This window comes from Caretta caretta, chromosome 6 (genome assembly GCF_965140235.1).
Source record: "Caretta caretta isolate rCarCar2 chromosome 6, rCarCar1.hap1, whole genome shotgun sequence".
Taxonomy (NCBI): Eukaryota; Metazoa; Chordata; order Testudines; family Cheloniidae; genus Caretta; species Caretta caretta.
This window is the reverse complement of record NC_134211.1, coordinates 93,561,278-93,580,079: the sequence shown is the minus strand read 5'-3', so window position 1 is coordinate 93,580,079 and position 18,802 is coordinate 93,561,278. Positions and strand designations below refer to the sequence as shown.

Sequence of the window (18,802 nt, the reverse complement as noted above, 5' to 3'; positions counted from 1 at the left end):
ACCAGAAAGACAGTCTGAGACTCCTCAAGACTTACCAGAACCAGCTATCTTGGTTCTGAGGAAGAAATAAGCACATCTCGAGTGGCTCCTCGGATTATTCACATTATATGGATCCAAGAACTTTGGATTTAGGACCTCCAGATTGCTGCGAGAATATGCATCTGAAGAAAAGATCATCAGATCCAGTCATGCCAACCCAACCACATAGAATAATAGTTACAGCCCAAATTCTTTTGGATCCACACCTGTTAACGGATCTGATTTAACCACAGTGCTTGCCTGGTAACAGAGGATCATGAGGGCTCTCCTCAGTCAATATCCTCCCTGCCTAAGACTCCAGCTGGCTCACTGGTCTCTATTTTTCAGATCCTGCATCAGTTAGCTCACCTATTGCTTCAGGATTGGATCTGCAATTGGATGTTGAGCCTGATCTGAGGCTCTTACCAAAACCCAAATAATTCCTAAGCCAGGGATCGGCAACCTTTGCCACGTGGCCTGCCAGGGTAAGCCCCCTGGCGGGCTGGGCCGGTTTGTTTATCTGCCGCGTCTGCAGATTCGGCTGATAGCAGCTCCCACTGGCTGTGGTTCGCCGCTCCAGGCCAATGGGGGCTGCAGGAGGCGACAGTCAGCACATCCCTCGGCCCATGCCGCTTCCTGCAGTCCCCCTAGCCTGGAGCAGCGAACCGCGGCCAGTGGGAGCTGTTATCGGCCGAACCTGTGGATGCTCCAGGTAAACAAACCAGCCCAGCGCACTGGGGGCTTACCCTGGTGGGCCATGTGCCAAAAGTTGCTGATCCTGTCCTAAGCAAAGTCTTCCACTTGAAGTAATACTTCTGTATCAAGTAGATGACGTTGCCAGACTGGGGAATTTGGCAAGACTGATTCATGCCATCTTTGGTGCCATGGCCATATTGGCTATCTCCTACTTACCACTACCATGTGATAATCTGGTGCTGGATTCATCTTCCACTGGAACCTACAGATCTGAGGTGTACGGATCTGAGAGGTAGGAAATGTTCCCCTTCTTTGGCACAAGATGATATTTTGGAAGAGAAGTACTGGGAAGGATCTCCACTTGATGAATCCCAAGATTTCATGAAACCAGAAAGTGGTTCATGTCCTGATGGCAATATGAGAGTAACAACAGCATTGTCTTCTTCAGAAGATGCAATTCAGTTTCATGAACTAGTTGATAGAATATCCATTTTAAAAATACCATCAGTGGCTTTGGAGGAGGCCACACATCCAGTTTTTGACATTTTGGGGTCTACTGCAAAGGATTAAATTTTGTTGCCTATATTAGAAGGGCTCTGGCAACCAGATAAATCCATTTGGTCTAATCTGTCATTGTGCCAACCAGTTTCAAAAAAGGCTAAATTACACCAAATACCAAAATAAACTCAGGAGTCATACCCTATGACTGGAGAATTGTTTACCTATTTTTAAGAAAGGGGGAAAAATTGATCCTGGAAACTACAGGCCTGTTAGTTTGACCTCAATTGTATGCAAGGGTCTTAGAACAAATTTTGAAAGAGAAAGTAGTTAAGGACATAGAGGTAAATGGTAATTGAGATAAAATACAACATCGTTTTATAAATGGTAGATTGTGCCAGCCCAATGTGATCTCTTTGAGAATATAACTGATTTTTGACACAGGAAATGCAGCAGATCTAATCTAGCTGGATTTCAGTAAGGCATTTGATACAGTTCCACCCTAAGAAATTATTAGTTAAATTGGAGAAGATGGGGATTAATATGATGATTAAAAGGTGAATAAGGAGCTGGTTAAAGGGGAGACTACCACAGGTCATACTGAAAGGTGAACTGTCGGCCTGGAGGGAGACTACTAGTGGAGTTTCTCAGGGATCAGTCTTGGGACTCATCTTATTTAACATTTTTATTCATGACCTTGGCACAAAAAGTGGGAGTGTGCTAATAAAATTTGCGATGACACAAAGTTGGGTGGTATTCCAGTACAGAGAAGGACTGGAATATCATACAAGAAGATCTGGACGACTTTGAAAACTGGAGTAATAGAAATGGGATGAAATTTAATAGTGAAAAGTGCAAAGCCATTCATTTAGGGACTAACAACAAGAATTTTTGCTGTAAGATGGGGACTTAATCACTTGGAAGTGATAGAGGAGGAGAAAGACCATGGTGTATTGGTTTATCATAGGATGACTTAGAACTGCCAATGTGATGCAGCTGTGGGAAAAGGTTAATGCAGTCCTAGGGTGCGTCCGGTGAAGTATCCCTAACAGAGATAGGGAACTGGTAGTGCTAGTATACAAGGCACTGGTGAGACCCCATCTGGAATACTGTGCCCAATTCTGGTCTCCCATGTCTAAGAAAGATAAATGCAAACTGGAAGAGGTACAGAGAAGAGCTACTAGGATGATCAGAGGAATGGAAAACCTACCTTATGAGAAGAGACTCTAAGAGCTTGGCTTGTTTAGCCTAACCAAAAGAAGGCTGAGGAGAGAGATGATTGCTCTCTGTAAATACATCAGAAGGATAAATACCAAAGAGGCAGAAGAATTATTTAAGTTAAGCACCAATATTGACAAAAGAAAAATGGATATAAACTGGCCATCAATAAATTTAGGCTTGAAATTAGATTAAGGTTGCTAACCATCAATGGAGTGAAATTTTGGAATAGCCTTCCAAGGGGAGCAGTGGGAGGAAAAACCAAACTGGCTTCAAGACTCATCTTGGTAAATTTATAAAGGGGATGGTATGATGAAACGGCCTACGATGGCATGTAGCAGATCTGCGACTGCTAGTAGCAAATATCCCCAATGGCTGGTGATGAGACCCCAAATGGGGAGGGCTCTGAGGTATTACAGAAAATTCTTTCCTATGTGTCTGACTGTTGGGTCTTGCTGAAATGCTCAGGGTCCAACTGACTGCCATATTTCAAGTCAGGAAAGAATTTTCCCGCAGCTCAGATTAGCAGAGACCTAATGGAGGGGCTTTCACTTGCAGGTTTAAACTAGAGCAAATGGTGGATTCTCTGTAACTTGAAGTCTTTAAATCATGATTTGAGGACTTCAGTAACCCAGTCAAAGATTGCGGGTCTATTATAGGAGTGGGTAGGTAAGGTTCTGTGGCCTGCAATGTGTAGGAACTCAAACTAGATGACCATGATGGTCCCTTTTGGCCTTAAAATCTGAGTGTATCACCTCAAAGATGGGGTTTTGACACAGTAAAGGAATGTTATGTTATCCAGTTCAAATCCCTTCTTTCATGCATCCTCTCTTTCCCCTCCCTTTCCAGTGACCCCTCCTAGGAGAGATTATTAAGAGTGGAAACACAGATTCTGCTGCATGCAGTGGCTGTAGAAGTAGTACCATTAATTCACAGAAACAAAGGGTTCTACTGTCATTACTTTTTAATCCTAAAAAAGAATGGAGGTGTCCAATTTTAGATCTCAGAGCTCTAAACAGATATGTCAGGTTTAAATTCAGAATGCTGTCTCTGGCTTTGATCATTCCCTCCCTGTCTATTCTGGATTTATTTGCTGATCTCGATCTCAAGGATTCATATTTCCATATCTCAATAATATAATCTCCCTGAAAATATCTACATTTTGTTCTTGATTCAGAGCATTTCCAGAGCTTACCCTTTGGCCTCTCCACTGCACCCAGGGTTTTTACTACTGGTTTTGGTAGCAGCTCATTTGAAGAGGCAAGGGATTTTCATCTTCCCTTATTTAAATGACTGGGTGCAGAAAACTCCGTCCAAAAAGGAATTAGAAAGAGCCATTTAGATTACCTGTTTTCTGTCTGAGAACTTTACTCTTCTCATAAACAAAGAAAAGTCTTCTGATTCCATCTCAAAAGGTTTAATTGGGGTGATCTTCAACTCCATAAAAGAAAGGGCTTTCCTGCTGGAAAAGAGGTTTTTGAAAATATCCATCACCATACAGACACTCCTTTTACAACCCCCTTAAAGAGTGATGTATTTTCTGGCATTATTAAGCCTCATGGCATCTATAACATACATGACTCATTAATAGTCACCACAGATTTATCTGACACATCTCTACACCTTTTCATCTGAGGTCTGTTGGGCTACAGAGATTTCCTGTTACACATGAATATGTGAGAACTGAGGGCCATCCATCTGGGTCTCAACATGTTTCTTCCACAGATACAGGATGCAGTAATTCAGGGAGGCATGGACAACATGTCTGCAGTATATTATTAGAATAAACAATCATCCCAGCTATGCAGTGAAGTGATAAAGCTTTGGGACTGGTACATCCTATACGACATTTACCCAATTGCCTTGAATGTCATGGAGAACCCAACAAGGTCAGAGATCTTCTGGACAGGGACTCCTACCAGATGCACTAGTGATCTCTCAAGGAGTCATTGATTGGGGTTGTACTGTATGACTGGAGAATTGCTAACATAGTTCCTATTTTTAAGAAAGGTAAAAAAAGCAATCCAGGTAATAGGATGAAATTTAATAGTGAAAAGTGCAAGGTCATGTATTTAGGGATTAATAACAAGAATTTCTGTTATAAACTGGGGACACATTACTTGGAAGTAACAGAGGAGGAGAAGGACCTCGGAGTATTGGTCGATCACAGGATAACTATGAACCACCAATGTGATATGGCCATCAAAAAAGCTAATGCAGTCTTGGGATTCATCAGGCGAGGTATTTCCAGTAGAGATAAGGAGGTGTTAGTACCATTATGCAAAGCACTGGTGAGACCTCATGTGGAATATTGTGTGCAGTTCTGGTCTCCCATGTTTAAGAAGGATGAATTAAAACTGGAACAGGTACAGAGAAGGGCTACTAGGATGATCCGAGGAATGGAAAACCTGTCTTATGAAAGGAGACTCAATGAGCTTGGCTTGTTTAGCCTAACTAAAAGTAGGCTGGGAGGAGATATGGTTGCTATGCATAAATATATTAGAGGGATAAATACCATGGAGGGAGAGGAATTATTTAAGCTCAATACCAATGTGGACACGAAAACAAATGGATATAAACCTGTCATCAGGAAGTTTAGACTTGAAATTAGACGAAGCTTTCTAACCATCAGAGGAGTGAAGTTCTGGAACAGCCTTCCAAAGAAAGCAGTGGGGGAAAACCACATATCTGGCTTCAAGACAAAGCTTGATACGTTTATGGAGGGGATGATATAATAGGATATCCTAATTTTGACAATTAATTGATCTTCGACTACTAGTGGTAGATATGCCCAATGGCCTGTGATGGGATGTTAGACGGGGTGGGATCTGAGTTACTACAGAGAATTCTTTCCTGGGTGTCTGGCTGGTGAGTCTTGCCGACATGCTCAGGGTTTAGCTGACTGCCATATTTGGGGTCGGGAAGGAATTTTCCTCCAGGGCAGAATGGCAGAGGCCCTGGGGGTTTTTCACCTTCCTCTGCAGCGTGGGACACAGGTCATTTGCTGGAGAATTTTCTGCACCTTGAAGTCTTTAAACCATGATTTGAGGACTTCACTAGCTCAGACATAAATTAGGGGTTTGTTACAGGAGTTGGTGGGTGAGATTCTGTGTCCTGCGTTGTGCAGGAGGTCAGACTAGATGATCATAATGGTCTCTTCTGACCTTAAAGTCTATGATTCAGAACTTCTTCAGCCTTTGGGGGTTTCCGGCAATAGATCTGTTTGTCACTGGATTCAATATGAAATGAAATATGATTTTGCTCAAGAGCGGCCTTGAACAGTCTATCATTGAGGGATGCATTTCTCCTAGATTGGGAAACAGGTTTGATGTATTGCATTTCCCACATTCCCTCTAATCCTCAAAGTTTTAAAGAAAATGAAACAAGATTTGGCCAGGGTAATTTTGGTTATTCCAGCATGACTGAAACAAAAGTGGTACACTGAATTACTCTGTTTATCCAACAGCAAATACAAGATGCTTCCATTATTGACAAACTTACTACTCCAGCAGGAGGGGAAGGTTTTCCACTCGGATTTCCAATCATTACACCTAATAGCTTGGGTGATAAGAATTTAACAGATTTAGAAAGATCATGCTTTGTTGTTGTGGTGCAGCAAATTCTTATTAATGTTTAAAAAGCATCTACCAGAAAAAGCTACAATTTTAAATGGAAAAGATTTGTTATCTGGGCAAATGATAGGAATGTTGACCCAATCTCAGTCCCTATAACGCTTGTTTTAGAAACAAGGGGTTTGTCTCTCTCCATTAAAGTCCACTTAGCAGCATTAGCGGCATTCCATATTCACATTATGGAAAACCCATTTTCTTGCACAAGTTGATGAGAATTTTTTTTTTTAAAGCTGATTGCATTTGTATTTCCTGGTATAGGATTTGGCCCCTCTATGGAATTTTAACTTAGTTTTAACACAGTTTATTGCTCCCCCATTTGAATCTCTAGCGAGAACTGATCATTGTTTTGTTCTTCTATAAGGACAGGTTTTATAATAGCAATCACTTCCACTAGAAGAATAGTGAGTGGCATGCATTGAGTGAACCTCCCCTCCCCCATGCTACTTTTCAAAAAGTCAAAGTTCTTAGACCATACCCTAAATTCCTTCCCAAGGTGGTTTCAGAATTTCATGTTACTCATAGAATCAGTTTAACTGTATCTTTCCCTAAACCTCAACAAGTAAAGGGGAAACAAGTTTCATTCCTTAGAATGCCATTGTATTATTTGGACAGAATGAGGGACTTCAGGTTGTCTCCTAACTTATTTATCTTGTATGCTGGTACTTTTAAGGGTTAGGACATTTTAGCATAGTCCCTGTCCAGATGTGTATTGACAAAAGTGTTACAGAGGACACCCTCTCCTCCTGTTCCTCTTAGAGCCCATTCTACTGAAGTGGTTGCTAAATCTGTAGCATTCGCTAAACATATTTCCCTGATTGAGATATGCTGGGCTGCTAAGACATTATTTACAAGACATTATGATTTGGATGTGGCAACCAGAGCTGAGGTTCAATTTGACAGAGCGGTACTTCAGTCATTGTTTATTTAGTAATCTGCTCCCTCCTTCCAATTCATGATACTGCTTCCAAATTATCCTAGGAGTGGGAATATGCAGAGCAGTCTCAAAGAAGATAAAAAGGTTGCCTACTTGTAACTGGAGTTCTTCAAGATAGACTCTGCTTATTCACAGTTCCTACCTGTCTTCTCTGTGTCTGCAAAGTTCTACTTTTAGGGTTAATTGGCATTCCACTTTAGCTTTTGGAAAAAACCTGAGATAGTCACTAGCTCCATGCCCTGTTTATAACCACGCCTTCAGAATGTGCTCAACTGTTTGGAGAGAGCGAGAGGCAAGGAGCCCTAACTAGACTAGAAGGTTCCACCATCCTGGCTGCACCTGGTCAGCACGTCCCAAGAGTGTGAATATGCAGAGTCCATCTAGAAGTCCATCTAGTTACAAGTATGTAATCTTCATTTGCTAGGATGTAGTATATAGATGTGTGCACATTCTTATATTTGTAATTTGGATTTTACCAACAGTAAGTGGCCTTTGGACTAATAAAGGAATGCTTGTGTGGAAATTCAGTCATAATAAACCTTAATAAAATTATTATTACAATTATTTCCAACATTATCATTCTGCCTTCCGTATATGCACAATTTCACTCCCAGACTCCAATGAGAAACTGCTGAGCTTGAATTAGTATGCAAGCTAGATACCATTATCTTGGGTTTGAATAGAGACTGGGAGTGGCTGGGTCATTACACATATTGAATCTATTTCCTTAAGTTAAGTATCCTCACACCTTCTTGTCAACTGTCTAAATGGGCCATCTTGATTATCACTACAGAATTTTTTTTCTCCTGCTGATAATAGCTCATCTTAACTAATTAGCCTCTCACAGTTTGTATGGTAACTTCCAACTTATCTGTATGTATATATATAATCTTCTTACTATATGTTCCATTCTGTGCATCCGATGAAGTGGGCTGTAGCCCATGAAAGCTTATGCTCTAATAAATTTGTTAGTCTCTAAGGTGCCACAAGTACTCCTGTTCTTTAATCTAATGTTTGTTGTTAGTGCTTGTGCTCTGGTGCTCTGACTACAGGAGTGCTTGTGCTCTGACTACAGGAAATAGCTTCACCAATATGGTCAGAAGTGTTTTGTTGAAGATAATCTGTCATTTGAATAATATGATACCAAAATTATCAGCCTCTAAAAGCTGTCCCTTGTTCCAAGTTTCCATTTCCCAGCAATAGAAATTTCTTGCTGCACCTACAGACATCCTTTAACATGTTAATACAGCAAGAATTCACAGGAGCGAGACTGGGTATTTTATTGCTACTAATTGCATTTTACTTATGGTGCACTAGACATATGCAAATATATTGTTTTTCTAATAACCACACATGCTATTTAACATAAGAAGAGTAGTATTTACATTAGTTGTTTTTCTTCTTGTAATCCTCTCATTCAAGAATCTTCTACTCTAGGTCTAATGCTCACTGCTGATCTTTCTTCCTCTCTCTTCTTGTCCCTGTTCAACTTTTCTATTGATTCTAGATGACAAGACTTAGAATATATATATTTTAAAAGAAGCAAGTAGTACAATGGATAGTTGTTTGTTTTAGTATTCCCATACAGACTGAGCCTAGAGAATGAAAGCTACTTATTGAATGGGTAATAGTATAAGTGATACTGACAGACTGAGAAAAGCATACAGCTCTTCTTAGTGGTTAGGAGTAAAGCAAACAGTAAATATCTCAGATTAATCTTCTAAATAATGGGATACATATGAATACTTCCACCCCAGGAAGGAGTGGATGGATGCTTTCTGACTGTGGTGCATTGTATTTTAATGACGTAATATCTACTCTTGTTACTGGGAAATACATTTTTTACTCTGTTTTTATTTCTACTGTACACACAACTGTTTTAAGCAGTTTGCAGAACATATAAAAAGGCATGTTTCCTGTCCCAAAGAGTTTATAATCTATATGTAAACGTGGTGATGGGTGAAATCTTCACGTAAAAGTGATAATGGGTGAGAGCCTATAGTAGGGGAAAGGATGGGGAGAGGAAGGACAAGTGTGGGAAAGTGACTTTCCCACCTGCTCTAAAACAGTTACTTTGTAGAGTGGCGTTGGACTTTATTAGTATTGTTGTTAATTAGGTAAAGTCGATGAATTTCTGTTCTTGTGCACAAAGTTCTTATTTTGTTTCTAAAAGTTTAAATATTTAAAGCTTGCCCAAAAGATGTATTGCCATAACTGCAAAGTTAGGTGATATAGAAGGAGATGCTTTTTTGGCCTGGTTGGAAAAAGCAATCAGATCCCAGAGACACTTCTGAAAAGGATGTTGGCAGAAATAGAAACAGCAGCTTTCAACAGATGCTCTCATAACAATTGCAACTAATTTTCCAACTGAGATATCACTGTAATGTAAAAGCATATTAGTAGAATAAAAAGCATAATGCAAGTGATGGTGCCAAGGATAATGAGAAAGTTTGTGTGCTTAGATTTTGGAAGTTTTTAAGTTCTTTTTTTAATCAGCTAAACACCTCATTTTCTTAGTGGCATCAGGTTGCTAAGTGGTATTAATTTTTATAGATACAAAACCAGTAATTTAAAACTACAAATTAAAGGAAATCTAATTCCTTTAAAAAATAAATCAAAACATCCTCGTCAAATAAAATTGCATTTAGATGTATTATGTTGTGCAGCTTTTAGAGATTTTTCTGGTCAAATGACTTTCCCTCTTACAGATTTCCCATCTTCAAGTGAACTTTCCAGGTCAAACAAAAGTCTATTCTTAAATAACAATTTAGCTCTCAAGTTCCAATAGTTCAGTTGCTACTCGTGCATCTTTCCTTCTATTTTCTTTATAATTATTAGTTTGTATGATTATATTGTTTCTTCCCCATGTCTATCTCCAGTTCATATTGGGCTCAGGTCAATAGTAACCAGAAAGTATTGTCATGTGATAGATGCTTGCTGCTTTTTGTGAAATAAATTGGTGGTCTCAGTTCAGTTTCTAGTACATAGTTGTTCCTATCACAGAAACCGCCAAAGTAGTTTATAGTAGTTGGAGGTGTCTTCGCTGAGGTTAAAGAACATGACGTGGAGGTGGTAGAGTGGGGTATGTGTGGTAGAGGTAGGAGAGATTCCATGCAAAATCAGATTTGTTGCCTTTTGGTGGAAGGTATTTTTAAAAAATATACATTGTCACTACCCATGTTGTACCCCTTCTTTCGATAAAGAGAGGTGGTTGTTCACTGCTGTAAATTATGCACCTTTTCTCAACACTAAATAGACTTTTTGAGGAAGCAAATATATATGACATTAAAGCATAATTTTTTTTAAATCCTAGGGCACTGTGTGCCATGTGAAATTGTCATACTCACAATGGTCAATGTAACTGACCTGATGGTCAATGTAAAACAATCCAGTTTTCTGCGCACAATTATTATTTAACTCCAGCAGTGTACTTAGCATTTTATAGAATAGGGGTGGCCAAACCACGGCTTGAGAGCCACATGCAGTCTTTTACAATTAAAGGACAGCTTATGGAGCACCCCGCTCTCCCATTCTCTACTTACCAGACTAGGGTGGTGGGGCTTCGGGCTTCAGCAGGTGCGGGGCACACCTGCCGGGGCTTGGGACTTCAGCAGGAGCAGGGCTGAAGCCCCAGCAGGTGCACCTCATGGGGCTGAAGCCCAAAGACTCTCCTCCCCACAGGGCAGAAGCCCTGAGCCCCACCACCCCGCTGCAGGACTGCAGCCTCGTTCTGGCAGATCTCCCCCCACTCTCAAACTCTGAAGATTGTCTTATGCAGCTTGGAGGGTCAGTATATTTGATCACTTCTGTTATAGAACATAGATCTAAGCTACATTCCATGAATGAAAGGTTCTGAAATTCCTCCTAAGACAGTAATGTTTCAAAATAGGGAAGAAGGGAATTATGTTGAAAAGCATACAAATAATGCTGAAATCAAGTCTTAAAAACTCCAGTGCCATTTAGCAAAAAGAAAAGGAGTACTTGTGGCACCTTAGAGACTAACCAATTTATTTGAGCATGAGCTTTCGTGAGCTACAGCTCACTTCATCGGATGCATACTTGCTTGTCATGGTTTAGAACGGTTTGTCAGTTGGGGTGGTCAATAATTTTCCATTAAAATTGTTTGTTGAGGCAAAATTGGGTTTTTGGAATTTTCACAAACTTTTTTTTTTTCCAAAAAGAGTTTTCTTTCCATGATTTTTTTTTTTTTTTTTTACTTTTTTGGATGAAAACATTTGTTTTTTTAAAAACAAATTGAAAATTTCTGTGGGCGGGGAGGATTTCTGCCTAACTTTACTATCGGGGTTCACTTTCGCTAAATAAATTTTCACTGATGGAAAGCAACATGATCTAGTGGGCTCAGAACACAGGAGGGAGCCAGAAACTTCATGAGTTCTAATGTTAGCTCAGATTCTGGTTCACTCTGTGATTTTTGGATGATCGCTTACTCTCTGTGTGCCTTAGTATTTTCATCTGTAAAACGAGGATGATAATTGCATACCTCAAAGTGGTGGTGTGAGGATTAAAGTTAAGAAAGCAGTTTGAAAATGCTAAGTAAAATTATTTATTTGTAAACTTGAGAGGAATTTGAATTAAATTTGTTTTTTTCCTACTATTTTTCCTCTTTCATTGTTAGAACACTTATTATTGTTCATGTAATTGTTAGCCAGCTTGTGAGTGCAAAGTTGGTGGTATAAATTTATTTTTTACTTGACACTGTAACCATGGTAAGATTAAGGCTTTTCTTGCTTTTTTCAATGGAGCTCCCTACCATACCTTTTTTTTTTTTGCCCTTAACAGCAGCTTTTTTATCTTCACATCGCGAGGAGATCTTCCATACCCTTGCAGTACTTGCGGGATTCCCTTGAAGGGGAGACGCAAACTTCTACCACTGGCTTTCCCACAACTAGCTAACTGCCTCACTCAGTTGCTCACTGCCTCTTTTAACAAGTTGATCACTCTCCTCTTCTGAAGAACATAGCAGACACTGTTGTCAGCCTGCTTTCTTGTAGGTCAGGGTCAGATGAGGAAGATTCCTCCAATTTCAGCTTTATAGCACAATGTAAATCTGAGAAATATACATATATATCACAGATACCTGCCATTCCCTATAGCAGTCCTGTTCTTTTCATGGTAGTTCCATAGTAGCAGCAGTGGAAGTTTCTAGAATGGAATTTCCTTGGATATAGTTATGCCCTGTTTTAAAAGAACATGTAAAACACATTTAGAAATAATATGAACACTCAACCAGATATAAGAAAAAAAAAGTTTGGAACTGCTATCTTCTACAGTGTCTGTTTTAATCTGCATATTCTTGTAAGTGTATTTTTACCAGAACAAAGGGGTCTCATAGTTAACCTTCATTTTGCAAAAGATCATTGCTCTGTTTGACTTAAATTTATAATAGGAATGTTGCTGCCATAATGTCTGTTATGAGCATCTGTTAATTATATAGTTGTCTCATTCTGGTTTCAAAAATTTCAAATATCTAAAACATTCCTCATACCACATTAATTCATTTTACAGCGGAGCCTGATGTGCAGCAAGGTTAAGAAATTTTTTTGGGTTGTTTTTGACCTTCAAAATTCAGTCAGTTGTGGTGTATAGGATATAATATGTGGATCTTTCAAACATGCCTTTTAAATTTTCAATCTTCCATAGCTAGCCTTGAAGTGGAATTGTCAATTCATTTTGTATTCAATTTTAAACAAGTAAAAGCAACATTAAAGAAAAATAAATCTTCCAAGCTATGTAACTTTTAAAAGCAGCTTAGTACTAAAAAAAAGGAAATATAAAAATAAAAAAGGAAAAGGAATAGTAAATATTCTCTTACTTGATAACCAAAATGAAGAATAATTTTTGACTACTAATAATTCACTAATTGGGTTAGAGTCTTCTGTTCAAAGGGGATTTTCAATAGCTGTAGCACCATTTTCTCTTTCATTTCATCCAGCCCCATCATTGAAGGGCAATTTTCTCTTTTTGAGTCTGTAATGTGGATATCTTTCTTGTTCTGAATGGAATTCTTATTGATGCCAACTGTATGTGGAACAACTATAGATAGATAGATCCAAAGTGAATTAGTTAAGAGAATTTGGTCCTCCAACATCTTTCAGGATTAGTTAATCTGATTTTGTTAATTGTTGAACAAGTCCTGTGCAGTCATTGTTGTCTTGTTTTTTATAAAAAAAAATCCTATAAATTTCTGGTGATCAGAGGAAACCTTACTACACTGCACCAGTGACAGAAATTTGGGGCTTGTTTACACAGCAAGCTACTGTGCATCAGTTTGTGACTTGTAAAATTAAAAAGGTCATAGAGCAATTTTTAAATTAAGGGCTGGGGAAAAGCCAACAGGTATGAAGGAGCACGTGGTTCGGATAGAGACATCCCTTAGGGGAGGATCTATGAATGGAGATTCTCTATATCCCAGTAAGGAGGAGAGGATAGAAGATGATAAAACATGGGTAGGATCTGATGAGAAGCAGTCAAATAGAATCCCAGTCAATTACTTTACATAATGGCAGACAGCTAAAAAGTGACATTTTTTTAAAGTGCTCATATACAAATGCTAGAAGTCTAAATAATAAGATGGGTGAATGTGAGTGCCTCGTATTAAATGAAGATAATACTGTAAAAAGGCATCAAAGAAACTTGGTGAAACAAATATAATCGACGGGGCATGATAATACCAGAGTACAAAATACATCGGAAAGATAGAATAGGTTGTGCTGGTGGGAGAGTGGCATTATATGTGAAAGAAAGCATAGAGTCAAATGAAGTAAAAATCTTAAATGAATCCAGCTGTGCCATAGAATCTCTAGGAATAGAAATTCCATGCTCTGGTAATAAGAATATAGCAGTAGGGACACACTAACAACCACCTGACCAGGATGGTGATGGTGACTGTGAAATGCTCTGGTAGATTAGAGAGGCTATACAAATAAAAAATTCAGTAATAATGAGGGATTTCAACTATCCCCATATTGACTGGGTACATGTCAGGATGGGATGCAGAGATAACGTTTCTTGACATCTTAAATGACTGCTTCTTGGAGCAGCTAGTCCTGCACCCCACAAGAGGGGAGGCAATTCTTGATTTTAGTCCTAAGTGGAGCACAGGATCTGGTTCAAGAAGTGAATATAGATTAACTGCTTGGTAATAGTGACCATAACATAATAAAATTTAACATCCCTGTGGTGGAGAAAATACCAAAGCAGCCCACCATGGTAGCATTTAATTTCAGAAAGGGGAACTACAGAAATATGAGGAACTTAGTTAAACAGAAATTAAAAGGTACAGTGCCAAAAGTGAAATCCCTGCAAGCTGCATGGAAACTTTTAAAAGACACCATAATAGAGGCTCAATTTAAATGTATATCCCAAATTTAAAAACACAGAGACCCAAAAAAGTGCCACCGTGTGTAAACAACAAAATAAGAGAAGTAGTTAGAGGCAAAAAAGCATCCTTTAAAAAGTGGAATGTAAGGAAATTTTCCACGAACATGTGGACAAGGATGATCCAGTGGATATAGTGTACCTAGATTTTCAGAAAGCCTTTGACAGGGTCCCTCACCAAAGGCTCTTAAGCATATAAACTGTCATGATATAAGAGGGAAGGTCCTCTCATAGATCAGGAACTGGTTAAAAGATAGGAAATAAAGGATAGGAATAAGTAATCAGTTTTCAGAATGGAGAGAGGTAAATAGTGGTGTATCCCAGGGATCTCTACTGGGACCGGTACTGTTCAGCATATTCATAAATGATCTGGAAAATGGCTAAATAGCTGGCAAAATTTGCAGATGACAGAAAACTACTCAAGATAGTTAAATCCAAACATGACTACAAAGAGTTACAAAAAGGTCTCTCAAAACTGGATGACTGAGCAAAGAAATGACAGATGAAATTCAATGTTGATGAATGCAAAATAATGCACCTTAGCAAATATAACCCCTACTATATGTATGAAATGATGGGGTTTAAATTAGCTGTTACCATTCAAGAAAAAGATCTTGGAGTCATTGTGGATAGTTCTCTGAAAACATCCACTCAATGTGTAGTGGCAGTCAAAAAAGCTAACAGAATGTTGGGAATCATTAGGAAAGGGATAGATAATAAGATAGAAAATATCATTTTGCCTCTATATAAATCCATGATACACCGACATCTTCAATACTGCATGCAGATCTGGTCACCCCATCTGAAGAAATGTATATCGGAATTGGAAAAGGGCAACAAAAATGATTAGGGGTATGGAACAGCTTCCATATGAGGAGAGGTTAATAAGACTGGGACTTTTCAGTTTGGAAAAGAGATGACTAAGGGAGGGATATGATGGAGGTCTGTAAAATCATGACTAGTGTGGGAGAGTAAATAAAGAAGTGTTATTTACTCCTTCTCATAACAAATAACTGGAAGTCCATAAATAGCTATTAGCCAGGATGGGCAGAACCATGCTCTGAAGTGTCCCTAGCCTCTGCCAGAAGCTGGGAGTGGGTGACATGGGATGGATCACTTGATGATTATCTGTTCTGTTAATTCCCTCTGAAGCACCTGGCATTGGCACTGTCAAAAGACAGGATGCTGAGCTAGACGGACTATTGGTCTGACCCAGCATGACCATTCTTACGTTCATCAAGGCAGTGTGTGAATCTACCACTCACCAGCTTGCAATGTAATAACATCCCATGGCTACACTGCAGTGAAAGTCCATGCAGTAACTTACTATGGAGACAAGCTGTTAGCTAATAAAATCATTACTGTGTAGTATCTTTACACTTTTTCTCTAAAGAATCTGCAGGTGTTCATTGTGTTAGTTTTCTTCAGAAAAAATATTTTTATTGAAATGTTGAGATGTGAAATATAGAAACCTAAATTGTTCTTTGATTGGACTTTCATTCTTGTGGCTTTTACTATATGTGCCTGAATGCCCAAGGGCGTCTGCCTTTTTAAAGCCTGCTAAGAAAGAAATAATTGCTTTTGAATTTGAGATACAGGCAAAGTAGGGAAGAAAGAGTTCTGTTTCTCAGAGTAAAACTGATATCAGTTTTGGCAATAGCATTAGGCAACATAGGTTAAATTCAAATCTTATCTTTGCTGGGTTTATATTCATTAAAGCTTTGTATAGTTACTTCACGTCAGAATTCTGAGCAGCGGTTGAATAACATTCAATTAAACTGCTGTTTTAGAGGGAAATTATTCCTGCTAGTGTTTGTTCTGTATTTTGCCATGCTATGGCATATAATGCACTCAATTGGTATTTCTAGTAGTTCGCTCTAGTAAGGTGAAACTTCAACTACAGAGATACTCTCCGCATGATGAAGCTCATATGATGGCATGAGAAAAAAGCAATACTGCAGGAGGCTGAAAAGACGTATGATTAATTTCTTTAATATAATATTTCCTGTTATAGCTTTTTATTTTTCAAAATTACTTACAAAACATGAGTGAAGCTAAAACATCATAAACTCCTTGGAGTTGGGACAGTATTTTTTTGTTCTGTGTTTGTACAGCACCTAGCACAATGCGGTCCAGGTCTGTGACTGGGGCTCCTAAGCGTTTATGGTAATGCCAATAATAATAAATATGTAAATCAGTGTGATATTTTCTATTGCAAAGAGTTATGAAGTTAGTATTTCACTTTCTTGCTTTGTATCTGATAGTATTAGTTAGTCAGATACAGTCTTTGGGCCTTATTCCACAAGCTGATTCTCACAAGCAGACCCCTGAACCTGTGTGAAATCTACTGATTTCAAGATACAGTCCCTCCTACAAACCTCATCCAGGGCCTTCGAAAACTCCATCTACAGTGCATGACTTTCATTTTCATGTATTAATGGGGCAGTGGGTAGAAAGAGTTATACAATGATTTAGGAAGTGCTCTGTTAGTAGACATTTGGACGGCTTTCCAAGAGGGTGACAGAGAAAGGATATGTACAGTGGAGCAGGAGACATTATTACTGAGTGCTGGAGTTGGGCATATTGTGTGGCCTCATATCAACGATCATTCATATAGTCTTGTTTCCACACCACACAGCAGAAATGCCTGATGGCTCTGGAGAACGTCTCTCCAGTTAATCTCTTCTTGATAAACCATTCGTGGTTCCTCCATTGGAGACTTTCAGACAATGATCCACAGGGAGCTTGGCAAAGTTGGCTGCTGTTAAAGTTGCCAAACAGATAGCTGCACTGCTCAAAGCTCTTCAACTCCCTCTCTCCTGTTAGGTTTGTCAGAGAGAGACTGGGATGTGATAAGAGTGTGAAGTTGTGCTGCTTTCAATCAATGGTAGAAGAGAATGTATGATAAAAATCTGTGTAGCTTATTTGTGTGTGGATGAGAGAAATAAGTGAAAACCTTGCTTTCAGTTGCTCCAGTCATCTCTTAGACCATGGAAATGAATAAGTTTAGCTAAAATAGTACGGTTTCAGAGTAGCAGCCGTGTTAGTCTGTATTCGCAAAAAGAAAAGGAGTACTTGTGGCACCTTAGAGACTAACAAATTTATTTGAGCATGAGCTTTCGTGAGCTTCATCAAATGCATCCGATGAAGTGAGCTGTATCTCATGAAAGCTTATGCTCAAATAAATTTGTTAGTCTCTAAGGTGCCACAAGTACTCCTTTTCTTTTTGCTAAAATAGTACCTATCCCTTTGTCCTTGGAAATTTTCAGACCTATCAAATGTTGGTTCCAGTATGCAGTTATTGTTCCCATCTTTAACAAGTTCACCGTCTCTTTACCTAGCTAGAACCTTAAAGAAGGTTTAGAAGAATTCTTTTCTAGATTAGAAATGTATATGGACCCTATGGTAACTGTTTTTTGCCATTAAGTTTTCTTTTTAAAGTTTGTTTTCATAGGGTATGTCTACACTACGGAATAAGGTCGAATTTATAGAAGTCGGTTTTTTAGAAATCGGTTTTATAAATTCGAGTGTGTGTGTCCCCACAGTAAATGCTCTAAGTGCATTAAGTGCATTAACTCGGCGGAGCGCTTCCACAGTACCGAGGCAAGCGTCGACTTCCGGAGCGTTGCACTGTGGGTAGCTATCCCACAGTTCCCGCAGTCTCCGCTGCCCATTGGAATTCTGGGTTGAGATCCCAATGCCTGATGGGGCTAAAACATTGTCGCGGGTGGTTCTGGGTACATATCGTCAGCCTCCCGTTCCCTCCCTCCCCCCGTGAAAGCAAGGGCAGACAATCATTTCGCGCCTTTTTTCCTGAGTTACCTGTGCAGACGCCATACCATGGCAAGCATGGAGCCCGCTCAGGTAACCGTCACCCTATGTCTCCTGGGTGCTGGCAGACGCGGTACGGCATTGCTACACAGTAGCAGCAACCCCTTGCCTTGTGGCAGCAGACGGTACAGTACGACTGGTAGCCGTCATCGTCATGTCTGAGGTGCTCCTGGTCGCCTCTGTGAGGTCGATCAGGAGCGCCTGGGCAGACATGGGCACAGGGACTAAATTTGGAGTGACTTGACCAGGTCATTCTCTTTAGTCCTGCAGTCAGTCCTATTGAACCGTCTTATGGTGAGCGGGCAGGCGATACGGACTGCTAGCAGTCGTGCTGTACCATCTTCTGCCGAGCAGTCATGAGATGTGGATGGCATGCAGTCCGTCTGCTGCCAGCCAAAGATGTAAAAGATAGATGGAGTGGGTCAAAACAAGAAATAGACCAGATTTGTTTTGTACTCATTTGCTTCCCCCCCCTCCCCTGTCTAGGGGACTCATTCTTCTAGATCACACTGCAGTCAAGGTGCAGCGAGGTAAATCTAGCCATGTATCAATCAGAGGCCAGGCTAACCTTCTTGCT

The 18,802-nt window shown here is 39.6% G+C and overlaps 1 protein-coding gene and 1 long non-coding RNA gene across 13 annotated transcripts in view; one reads left to right on the top strand and one right to left on the bottom strand.

Moving 5' to 3' along the window:
* Positions 1-18,802, top strand: part of CEP128 (centrosomal protein 128) — a 444,758-nt gene that overhangs the window by 196,224 nt on the left and 229,732 nt on the right. The window lies entirely within an intron of this gene.
* LOC142072568 (uncharacterized) overlaps positions 1-18,802 on the bottom strand; it is a 41,542-nt gene that overhangs the window by 3,616 nt on the left and 19,124 nt on the right. For 2 of the 3 annotated variants that reach the window (XR_012669015.1, XR_012669017.1), the window contains exons 2-3: positions 12,095-12,192; positions 3,778-3,892 (exon numbers count right to left, since the gene is read on the bottom strand). This is a non-coding gene — a long non-coding RNA (uncharacterized LOC142072568). Of the gene's footprint in view, positions 1-840; positions 1,121-3,777; positions 3,893-12,094; positions 12,193-18,802 lie in introns of those variants that run through there. The other variant, XR_012669016.1, reaches the window with a different exon arrangement.